This window comes from Macrobrachium nipponense, chromosome 21 (assembly GCF_015104395.2).
Source record: "Macrobrachium nipponense isolate FS-2020 chromosome 21, ASM1510439v2, whole genome shotgun sequence".
Taxonomy (NCBI): Eukaryota; Metazoa; Arthropoda; class Malacostraca; order Decapoda; family Palaemonidae; genus Macrobrachium; species Macrobrachium nipponense.
The window spans coordinates 37339984-37352355 of record NC_087212.1 but is presented as its reverse complement, the minus strand read 5'-3'; the positions used below and the strand labels follow the sequence as shown (position 1 = coordinate 37352355).

The following is a 12372-nucleotide window of genomic DNA, read 5'->3' as shown; positions in this document are numbered from 1 at the left end:
GAAAGAAACACCAGTAATATATTATTACGAATGATAATAATGATTGTTATTATTGTTGGAAGATATTATCATCCTAATTATCATTATCAGTTTGTCATGTTAGCCGTAGCAGAAGTTGGAAATAATGTACCTACCTATCCATGGTCGTATATATGGGTTTTCTTATCACCTAAGTTTTATCAAAGTTTCATCATTCATGTTCAGAAATTTCGAAGATATATGTTACTTTCCATCATCGCTTTTTTTTTCCTTTTTTTTTTTTTTGCATTGACCCATTTCCCCATTTTTTTTTCATTTTCATTTATAAAACTGCGCTATTTATAATTCATATTTATGCGAAGTATCGGATTATCTTTTCGAGAGGCGAATAAAAGATGAAGTGGTCCATTATATTATATTTGTGTTTCGCGTTTGTTCAATATATCAGTATAAAAGTGCGAATGGTAATTTAGTTCGCCGATAATGAGTCCGCCCTTACCAGCTAATGAGTTTCTGTATCCTACGTTAATTTGCTTCCCAGTCATATCAGATATTAGTGAAATATCAATATATGTTCGCATAAAATCCTATTCAGTAAATTCGGTAGAAGAGCCTCGCCGTTTAAATTTGCTTAAAATATTCTCGCTATTATGAGCCAGTGATTGTCTGAATGACTTTGTGAGCATAATATCTCTCTCTCTCTCTCTCTCTCTCTCTCTCTCTCTCTCTCTCTCTCTCTCTCTCTCTCTCTCTCTCTCTCTGTCCATTTCGATAATCGATACGTTTATTACAGCAGAGAACGGCTTCCTATCACAGTTTGACTGCCCGATATTAACGAGCCAGTTATTAAAATCATGAAAGTGAATAGCGCTCAAATTTAACCAATAGGACATATTTCAATATGTTTCATTTGTTTCAGTGATTAGTGCTTGGCTTGATGACCTACGGGATTGCATTGGTTTTAGAATTTGAAATCAACTGCACGATGCGTTTTTTCTCTCTCGCTATTTATTCGCTGTAGAACGCTACAGTTTTGTTTTCCTTTAATGAATTTAGCGTTGGTTCGATTGTTTTTCTTTGGGAATTGCTAAAATTATTTGTTTAAAAAAATTAATAGTTATAGGATCATTGAATGACGCTGTTTTGAAAAGATTGTCAATATCTTCCAGTGAAAAATACAAGTATTAAATACCTAATTGAAATTTTAATGGAAAGAAATACACTAAAGTGGGCCTATACCTCAGGCCGTCCACATATTTCAATCACAATTCCAAAGTTTTACAGAATTGGAAGCATTAAGCTTACTGCTTGACTGTTTCTCCCATACTAGTACGTAAATCACCGCACTTCCTTTTAAAATATGTGCCCTTATGTAAAGGCTTGGGATGAACAGTCTTCTGTTGTACCATCACATTAAATTTTGAAAAAAAACAACTAGCATTTAAAAGGCATGGTGCTTTACGGTCATAGTTTTTTTTTTTTTTAGAAAATGTAATGATAAAAACGCAAATTATTATAAGTTTTATTTAATTTCCGTCAACTTAATTATCTTCCCATTGTTGTATCTGTTAGTAGAATGCAAAATGGCGGCACTTTTATATTTTTTTTTTTTCACTCAAATGATGGTGACATGTAAAGTGGGTTTGAATAAAGAGAGGGGAAAGCAGATAAGTAATACTTGCCGGAAAGATGTGTATCCAGTTATTATAGAAGTATTTTTTCACTCTGTGGCCTTATGCCCTTTGTTTAATATATGTGTGTATATATATATATATATATATATATATATATATATATATATATATATATATATATATATGAATGTGTTTGTGTAAAACTTCCTTTCTAGTTTATTTTGAAGTTCAGATTATTTCTACATTAATATGGCTATTAAATAATGACAATAAAATGAATCTATCTCTCTCTGTCCCAATCTCTCATGTTAGGCATTGTGTACATGCCGTCTCTCTCTCTCTCTCTCTCTCTCTCTCTCTCTCTCTCTCTCTCTCTCTCTCTCTCTCTCTCTCTCTCGCATGCAATAAATGTAAGCGTTGCTACATGGCTCCCGTTTAAATAGAAGCCATATCGTTGGAACTAATGATTTGAATGTATGTTTTGTGTGTGTGCGTGCGAAGGCCGGTGAGTGTGTGTGTGTGTGCGTGTATGTGTGTGTGTATATATTTGTTATTTGTTGGTGGGGATATACAATAACCATAGGGAACAGGGCTGGCTGGCCCAACGGTCCAATGCTCCACTTCATCATGTTTAAAACAAAAGCAATTATATTCATCGTTTTCCAATAACACTATTTCATATAACCATGTGTTTGTACGCTCAATTCTATTGCATTTCGCATTTTTGATTGTATATATATCAATTCGTGTAAATATATATATGAATAAACATTATCGTCCGGTTTTGAAACTTTTTTTTTATTTTTCCTTTTTTTTTTCTTTTAGTCTACTGACCACCGGGTCTTTTATGCAGTTTCAGTTAGGTTAGTTTAGGTGATGTGATTTTCATTAGTTTTCATCGTTCCCCCGCAATGGATATTATAGGCCGTTCGAAAAACACCCTACCTCGGAGCCCCCACCCCCGCTTCCCACCGACCCCCACCGGAAATTACGGCTTCCGTAGGCTCGAATTATTATTGTCGTTGTTTACGGGAATTTTGGGTGGCCGCAAGTGTAATCGTACGCGGTCGGTATCAGCCTTTGTTTCATAAGGGATTGTTCTGATCTCAGTTGTCGTGTTGTGCTTGGTGTGTGAGGTTAGCCGTATGTTTACATATGTATAGTTTATATATATATATATATATTATATATATATATATTATATATATATATATATTATATATAGTGTGTGTGTGTGTGTGTCTGTGTGTGAGTGTATGTATTTATACAAATGTATGTATATATATATATATATATATATATATATATATATATATATATATATATATGTATATATATATATATATATTTATATATAATATATATATATATATATATATATATATATATATATATATATCCCCTCACACATCTTGCAGGCGAGGAGAGTGTCTTAATCAACCGACTTTGTGAATTATGTATACGTTACGAACTATGTAAAGAAGACGGACTAAGAATGTCAAGATGGCGGTGACTAGAATAGTACAGGTGTACCAGCATAAGCTTAGGAGTGAGTATCTGAAATTCTAGGGAATACGCTCTCCATTTTCAACTATGTTCACTAGCGAATGATGCACTCGGTGCGGTTAAATAGGCAAAGAAATCCGACGAAACAAAATGCTGTTTTAAGAAACCTTGATATACAGTGATAAACTATAATGAATTTGGGATCATTCCCTTTTCAAATGCCCTTTCAAGGCTAGGCTAATGGTAGTCGTCTGTGAGTAATACGAGCACGCTGTCGGACCAGAAATAGTTTTTGCAATTCTGCTATAAAAGGACTATGCCTCGCCGGATTAAATAAAAACATCACCTTCTTCAGATTTCAGAATGTTTCAATTAAAAGAGAAAGTATGTCGTAGGAAAACAGTAACATGACGGAAAGTGAACGTAATCATTTAAAGATGGCTCTTATAATTGACAGGACAATGTCAAGCTCGTGAAGTACTGTTAATTATGAACTTGCAAGAAATCATGTTCTGTTACTGCTGATTCGAGGCTTTTCATATGGAATTTTTTTGCATATTCGATCAATGTTTCGTGATATATGTGCTTCTCCAGGTGTGTAATATATATGTATTTTCATCATTTTATTCAACTTTAATTTTTAAATAAACTTGCAAGAAAAAAAATTTGATCGCTTTATATGCAATATTGTCTTGTAATTATTTTTCTGCAGTATGATTATTTTAGCAAATCTCATCACTTTGCAATGTAAAGATGGATATTTTTGATAATTAAGTAATAGACAGACTTTTCATTTGTCCAGTTTTGTTATATGTCAAGAATAAACAGAATTATGCTTGAATATGTGTTCATTGTATCCATGGCCCGTCAGGTTGCTTAAAAAATATTCAGAAATATTCGGTTTTGACTCTTGGAATATCTGTTATTTGATTTTTCATAAATGTTTGCATTTTAAAAGTTTCAAAATGCACGGATTTTGTGTGTGTATGTATATATATATATATATATATATATATATATATATATATATATATATATATATATATATATATATATATATATATATATATATAGATATATATATATATATATATATATATTATATATATATGCAGATCTCAGTTATTGGTTGTTTCAAGGAACATCTATTATTTAGTGATATTGCATGATTACATACTATATTATTATTATTATTATTATTATTATTATTATTATTATCGTTTGGGTTAATGTTGAATATTAAAGAAAAATGTGAATTTTTTTTCTTGAAATATTAATTATAAATTAAACTAATTATAGAGGAATGACAATATCAGTCCTTGATGTACAAGGAATAACTCACGCTATCATATTTGCTGAGTGTAAGTGAATTTTTTTTAAATCTTATTTTATTCTTCTTTTTGATAGGAAGGGCAACTACACTGATATAGATATAGTGCTCTGGAACTTGTGTTTCCCCATCATGCTGTGTTTTATCTTTATTTTTTTTTCTTTCTAAATAATTGGAGGTTATTCAAGATACAAGTATAGAGGGTAATAATAATAATAATAATAATAAGAATAATGATAATAATAATAATAATAATAATAATAATAATAATAATAATAATAATAATAAAATAATAATAATAATACACGCGAACTACTGAAAAAAACATTTATATATTTTAAGAATATTTATTTATGTATATTAACGGATAAGATAGTCCAAATTTAGTCACCTTTCATTAACGAAACTATTATTTAACAGCTATAGACTCAAGTATTACTTACCAGAGTTCTGTATCCGTATTATTATTCTCATCGGTTTTTTTTTTTTTTTTTTAAGTTTGCCCAAGTCCCATTTATTGTTTTATTTCGGATTACCGTGATGATACCTTTTTCAATGGACTGCAGTTTTTTCCTTTCTTTCTTTCTTTCTGTGAAGTTCCTTGCATAATGTATAATAATGCCGTTTCAAGGTTCACAACTCTGGTGTAACCGGGATGATCATTTTTCAGTTAAGTTTTTTATGGTTATTTCCTCTCTCTCTCTCTCTCTCTCTCTCTCTCTCTCTCTCTCTCTCTCTCATTAAAAGGACAGAAATGTGATCTCATTTACCTAATAAATAGAGTGAATTTTATTAAACGAAAATGGGCGCAGGTGGAATATGATAAAGATTACTGAAAGTAGATGAAAAAATTCAAGAATATGAATACGTAAATCGTGTACATTCTATACTTAACTGTGCATAATGTGGCCTAAAAACATACGTATTGATTTAATGCCATGTCATCAAGATGCTGTATTAGAAGGCAAGCATAATAAAAGATGATGAAAAATAGAAGATGGGGTTTCTACCGTATACGATGGGGTTTATTTGTGTGTGTGTGTGTGTTTTTTTTTTTTTTTTTTTTTTTTTTTTTTACTAATCTGTTTTATGCACTGAAATCTGAGAACATTTACCACATTGCAATTTTACCATTTTCCTCCAAGTAATAATTCGAGATAGATTTGGGAAAATCGTTGTTATCAAAAAGCGTATTACGATTTTGATCTTTCAAATTTTTATAAACTTTAGCTTAGCTTGATTAGTAACTTTTGCAAGATCGAAATGACTGCTGACTCAGCCTGCTGTCATGAGGAACTGTATGAATTTATACATATATTCACAGAACTAAGTAATAAGTCAAGTGATTTTGTTGTTATTACAAGGTGTGCTTTCTTACTAGGACCCAAAGCAAAATCTTTTGTAATCATTTCTTGGAATGAATTCTGTGTAAAGATTGGTTTGTGGATTTGGTAATTAGTCCTGAGAGTTACATTTATTTGTTTGAAGGACAGAGTGGCTACTCGAGATCTCTAGCACATGGAGCTTTATTTAGTTTTTAATCCAAAGCCAGAACAGAAGAAAGACGTCAACTGAAATGACTATTATTATTATTATTATTATTATTATTATTATTATTATTATTATTATTATTATTATTATTATTATTATTATTATTATTATTATTATTATAGTCAAAGAACAAAAGAAAAAGGATGAAAAAGTAAAAGGCAGGCAGCATAGCATCTACGGACGCTACATAGAACCCTTAGTGCAGTTTGCGGAGAGCCATGCAAAAGTTCATCTACTACTTCAAAGATCAAAGCGACAGGTACATATCGTCCCTTAGATCTTCCAAATATCTCGCGACCTTTAATGCCATACAAAGAAGTGACGCAAGTTTATTCTGCTCGTGCTTCCTAGAAGGTTTGGCTATAATGATCCACCTCTCTTTGGAGGTCCTAGGTTATCTTGTCGTTTTGAATGAAATGGTTCCTCCCGAAAAGGAGGTAGCACCTAAGTTCTTGCCTAGGTGAGCACGCTCGAGCCTACGAAGTCGCGCGAACACCATGGGCAATTGAGTTATCTCTCTCTCTCTCTCTCTCTCTCTCTCTCTCTCTTCTCTCTCTCTCTCTCTGCATCCGCCGGCCCCCCCCCCCAACACCCCATTCTATCCATCATTCTTATCATTAAGAATTAGTTTTCCGGTTAGCATTTCGGTTGAGCCGAGATACAAGTAAGAACGTCTCCTAGCTCTGGATACAACTTTTTTTTTAAATGGTCTTAAAACATATTATACTGAAATATTAATATACTGAAATATGAATGGAAATCGGAGTTTGAATAATTTTTAGAGTTTTCTTTTCTCTCATCCAGGATAATTTCTGAAATTGGTTCATTAGGTATAGAGATTTTTCGGTATATCCTTGGAAGCTTGCAAATTGAGTATTGGGGTTAAGTGCCAGGTAAGGTTACACGTCAATTTCGAAGTTAGAGTTCATGATGCAAGGTTCGTAACTGTATAATTTCCAAAGACATTTACCAAGAAAGACGCTTGTCACGTAGTTGGGTAATAGGCCAGGCAGATTGCATGAAATATTTTTCACAAGGCTCATCCAGATCTCCGTTGCAGTATAAAGGCTAAAGGCTGGCAATTTAACCTATAAAACTTCATAAATTTCCATAGTCTTTGAAGGTAAACGGAATACGTTTGCGTAGCCATTCTCGCCTTGTTCACGCAGGACAGTCGAAGCAGTTAATGTGAAAAGAACCACACAGAATAACCACATTGTATTCGGCGAAGAACCACATTGCAGTGGGTACATGACAGCAAAAATAAGGTGACGGAAGGGTGTCATTTCACTCTTCCCTTTGCACGATCGCCTTCGGTGCCAAAATCCCGAAATGGAAGCTATCGTAGGTACACATACACACAAACACATACACACACACACAAACAAGCACACACGTCCTGTGGCACCCGACCCCAAGGGGGACAACAAGGGGAAGCTAAGGGGCAGTAATAGTATGTAAATAGGCTGCTCTCAGGCTCGGTCCCCCCGTCTTGAATTCACCAGTTTAATTAAAAAATGAATTTCCCTTGACAACCCCCTCGGACTGGAGGAGTCTGGCATGTTGATGGTTCCTAACAATCCCACCTCTCTTCTACTCCCCTCTCCCTCCCCTCCTCTCCCCTAACCCTTCTACACCCCCTCCCTTCCCCCTTCCACTGACATCCGTCTCTCCCCTCCCTCCCACACACAGGCAGGCAAACGTACCATCTCCATTTCCCCTATGTCGTCTTTCAACACGTTCCTCGATTTTTTTTTTTTTTTTTTTTTTACAATTCATCATATTATATATATATATATATATATATATATATATATATATATATATATATATATATAATGGATGTATATAAAGTTAGATAGCAAAAGGGGAAAATTTTTCCTGTAGGAAGGGTTGAAATATAAGATTATATGAAATTTCTTATTATGACTAAAAACCCCAAATTATGAGTTTTGTAGAAAATATGTGAAATAGTTTTACATTTGCTCATTAGTGTATTATATATATATATATATATATATATATATATATATATATATATATATATATAATGTATGTATGTATATAAAGGCAAAAGCCACGAGGAAAAGGGAGACAATGGAGTACTGCTGCAAGACCTTTCGACTGATATAACTATGAAATTTTACGAAGAAAGCTCATATAAATGACAGATAGGGATTATAAAGGGAAATTATATATGTGTGTGTGTGCTTGTGCTTGTATGAATGTGTGTATATGCGTGCATGTGTTACTTTCCATATGATTTACACGTATCATTCTTTAAACTGACTTTTGTCAAACTCTTAATTGTATAAATTTCCACTTTTCTCTAAGTCCACTTAACAATATAAAAACTGAAAATTCTAGTATCATATCCTCTGAGAACAAAAGAGAGAGAATGGAAGAAATGAGTGATATTGTACTCATTTTTAATATAGATCTCAAATTCATTCAGCGTGAGGATTTTTTGGAAAAAAATATATCCTTTCTTGCGTAAATTCCAGTGAATTCCTATGAATTCTTACCTGTACTTTTGGTCAGTCATGAATATTTGTAACGTTTTGTTGTGATTTTTATTCTGTAACGGCTGTAAAACTTACCTATAACATTTTTAGATTTCAGAGATAGAATTCACTAAAGAATGGTAATCTTGTGTTTAAATTATCTAAGTTTTAAATTTTGCTCTCAGCACTTTCCATATATCTCGGTTAAGATTGGTGAAGATTGTAATGCAGTAATTATAGTTCCCTCCTTTTGTCGTTATCTTTATCAATATGGGAGTTGATATCACTGGGAGTTGCATTGATATGATTGAAATTCAATATGAAATTATTGTAGTGCCTGCGTGTATTTTATGCGCTAACTTGTAACCGTTCTTGTTATTAGTACTAAGTTTTGTAAAAGTGCTTTCATAAGCGACAGGAGCAAAGAGAACGCAGATATTATTGTTGTTATTATTGAATTTCCTGTTTATTCATGACAATATGTATTATTATTATTATTATTATTATTATTATTATTATTATTGTTGTTGTTGTTGTTGTTGTTGTTGTTGTTGTTGTTGTTGTTCGTTTTAATTTGTCAAACGCTTTGGACCGCAATCCTCAGAAATGAAAAATTATCTTTACAGCGAAAACTTGGTTGGAGTCAAATTTACATTGAAGTTAATACATGTAATAAATAAGTGTGGTAACAGGTTTATTGTATTTTAGTGCCGTCACTGTCAGTTGTAATGGACATCAGTGATCATAGAGGGCAAGAAGCCTGAAAAGACCTGAGCTAATAAATGTAAGATTTTTTTTATGAAGTTCGTGTTGTTACCTGTATTTGGTTTCATTACATATAAAATTTGCACAGAATGTATTACGTCATCTTGAACGAGTCAGAAATGTGAAACGAAACTTTTAGAAATCAGTTATCCCCGAAGGTTTCATTTCGTAAATATTCTCTCTCTCTCTCTCTCTCTCTCTCTCTCTCTCTCTCTCTCTCTCTCTCACACACACCACACACAGACCATCTACAATCTTGATTTGACGAATGATTAATAATAAATTTTATCTATTTCATTAATAGTCCTTTATTATAATTTTAAGGTCTTCGTGTCGCTTGTATCAGAATTGTAATTCAACCGCGCCGCCGACCCCCCCCCCCCCCCAAACAAACATTGGAACCCCATTCAACTAAGTGAAAACTTCCAGGAGTACTCAGCCTCTGAGATAATTCCAAATTCCTAAATATGTCAATACTTTTATTCTCGTAACAATTGACTTAATCTTGTGAATAGTTGTATTTTGACTTAGGCGACGTAAATACTGCAGGCACACAAATTAAAGATAATTTCAAAAACAGTGTAAGTCCATCATACGCGTTAAGTACATAAGTCACAATACTTATCCCACTTACGCGAACGTTGCTTTCCGGCCTTGTGACTACCTTGGCGCCGGCCATTGTGGGTCAGTTGGTCGCTGAAAAGACAGAGATTTTCGACCATCTTATTTCCGAACTTGATTATGCAAAGCTGCAAATAAGCACGGGGTATTAACTCTTGCCGCCATCGGCTTGGTCGGAGTCTTACCAGTTACGTAAAAGTCTTAGATCTACTTATTTCAAAATACTTTCGGTGGGATTATCATGACCTCTTTCCGCGGTGGTTTGACCTTTTTATGAAATATCGATTGTGGTGCGTTTTTTTTTTTTCCTACCATATACCTTCTTTTTTTAAAAGTCCGTATGGGACGGGCGACCCATAAAAAGAAAACAGGAACACGAATGAAACAGAGAGGGAGAAAAACGTTATCAATATCAGATAAATAGAATAACTTTTAGACGCCTCAGTAGATTTCCAGCAGTGTAAAAAACATATTAAGTCTTAAGTTTACACCGGAAGGGGTTACTACCTAGAGTGACACTTCCGTGGTATACTGTAGACGGTATTAATTAATGTTTGTAGCGTTCTTTCTGAAGCCCAAAGACTCTTTGAATTTTACTTTTCATCACTTCCGAATGGTTTCGTTTCATTCTGCTGTCCAACTCCCTTAACTTACCTTTCTCCATTTTCAGTTGTCATTTAAGAACAAAACAACTTTGTTGTTTAGTTAAAATACTTAATGGTATTGAATATAATAATAATAATAATAATAATAATAATAATAATAATAATAATAATAATAATAATAATAATGATGATAATCCAAACAAAAACTTCTTTCAGTTTTCTTCTGAAGATTGAAAAAGAAACCCACAAATTCAATTTGTAACTTGTTTACTTCTAAGTATTTACATTTAGTTTTACTCCACACTCTTGAGAATGGGCCACAGAAGGGCCTGAAAGTACTCGAGTGTGGAGTAAAACTAAATGTAAATACTTAGAAGTAAAACAAGTTACAAATTGAATTTGTGGGTTTCTTTTTCAATGATGATAATAATAATAATAATAATGAACAAACAATTTGGGCGTCCAGTTAAACTGCTTATAATTTGATAATAATAATAAATAATCATCTTAGAATAGGAAGTAGGGACTACGTTTTCTAACATGCAGCAATTTCTTTGCAGGTGGACCAAAAACCCTTTGCCCTTTTGGTAGATGTGTCCTTCTGCCTCGATTGATTCATCCTGACTCTCCTGTGAAGGAACCCGGTGCCAGAAGACATCAAAACCTCCTGTCTTCGTGAAATGGAACGCTGGCGACGATGATGACATCATCATTGTGGAGAAGACGGTCAGTCTGTGTAAGAACGTTTTCTGCAGGTTATTGCAAATTCTCTCTCTCTCTCTCTCTCTCTCTCTCTCTCTCCTCTCTCTCTCTCTCTCTCTCTCAGCACATTTCCAGAGTAATGGAATATAATTCAGATCCTGAATATTTAGATGTGTTCCGTTTCATCTGTAGCTCTGCTTAAGATTATTATTATTATTATTATTATTATTATTATTATTATTATTATTATTATTATTATTATTATTATTATTATTATTATTATTATCGTATTCTCAAGCGACTTGAAGCAAAAGACAAAAATATTGTCATGATATATTAATGCTTTTCTAATCAGCTTCCCGAGAAATAGCAAACTCCAAGAAAAATAACTCCCATAAAAAAATGAGGATAATTAAGGGGAAATATTTTGACAACGGCGTATAAAAGAAAAAAGCGTGATACGTCTGAGTTGGGGGGTAAGGCCCAGTTGACGCCTGGATGCTTTTGCATCGCCCTGATTGATTCCACTTATGAAAAATTAGCATATCGTGATTAGCAATAACATTTATGGGCCACTGTTCCATGATTAATTCATTATCATGAAATTAATCGACAATTATTCTAAATTAAGTGTTGCTGATGCACAAAACGACGACTTGGATTGGGCCCGATTCGCTTCAGATGGGATCCCGCGCCCTCTCTCCGGGGGGGAGCGGGAAAACGGATTTCTTTCTTTCTTTCTTTGTTTGTTTTGTTTGTGTTTTTGGTGTGTAGGTTGGTGTATGGCCGAATATATTTCTTGAAGAGTTTTTTTTTTTTTTTTACGTGTGTTTGTTCCGAGTATATTACAATTTCTCAGGAGGTGTTTATGTTTGGGTTTTCAAACCTCGGATTTTTTTTTCTGAGTTTATTGCGCCATTCCCTTATTGCTAAGAGCATTTTTATTTTTCCTTACCGCATCTCTGGTTATTCATTTCTTCCAGGTCTCTAAATCTCATTATAGCTATTAGGTAGGGAGAAATATGAATAATTCATCAAGTATTGAAAGTATTATGAATGAACAAAAGGCGAGACTGGACTAGGATTTGGTGATAGGCCTGTAATGAACAGCTAACACTTAAGTGAATTTAGTCACAATGCCGAGTTGAGAGAGATTCTACTTTAAATCCGCTGCC

General features: G+C 33.4%; 1 long non-coding RNA gene across 15 annotated transcripts in view; it reads left to right on the top strand.

Annotated features, from left to right (window-relative positions):
- Positions 1-12372, top strand: part of LOC135197940 (uncharacterized) — a 463394-nt gene that overhangs the window by 439228 nt on the left and 11794 nt on the right. For all 15 annotated transcript variants that reach the window (XR_010310696.1, XR_010310686.1, XR_010310689.1 and 12 more), the window contains one exon: positions 11056-11221. This is a non-coding gene — a long non-coding RNA (uncharacterized LOC135197940). The remainder of the gene's footprint in view (positions 1-11055; positions 11222-12372) is intronic.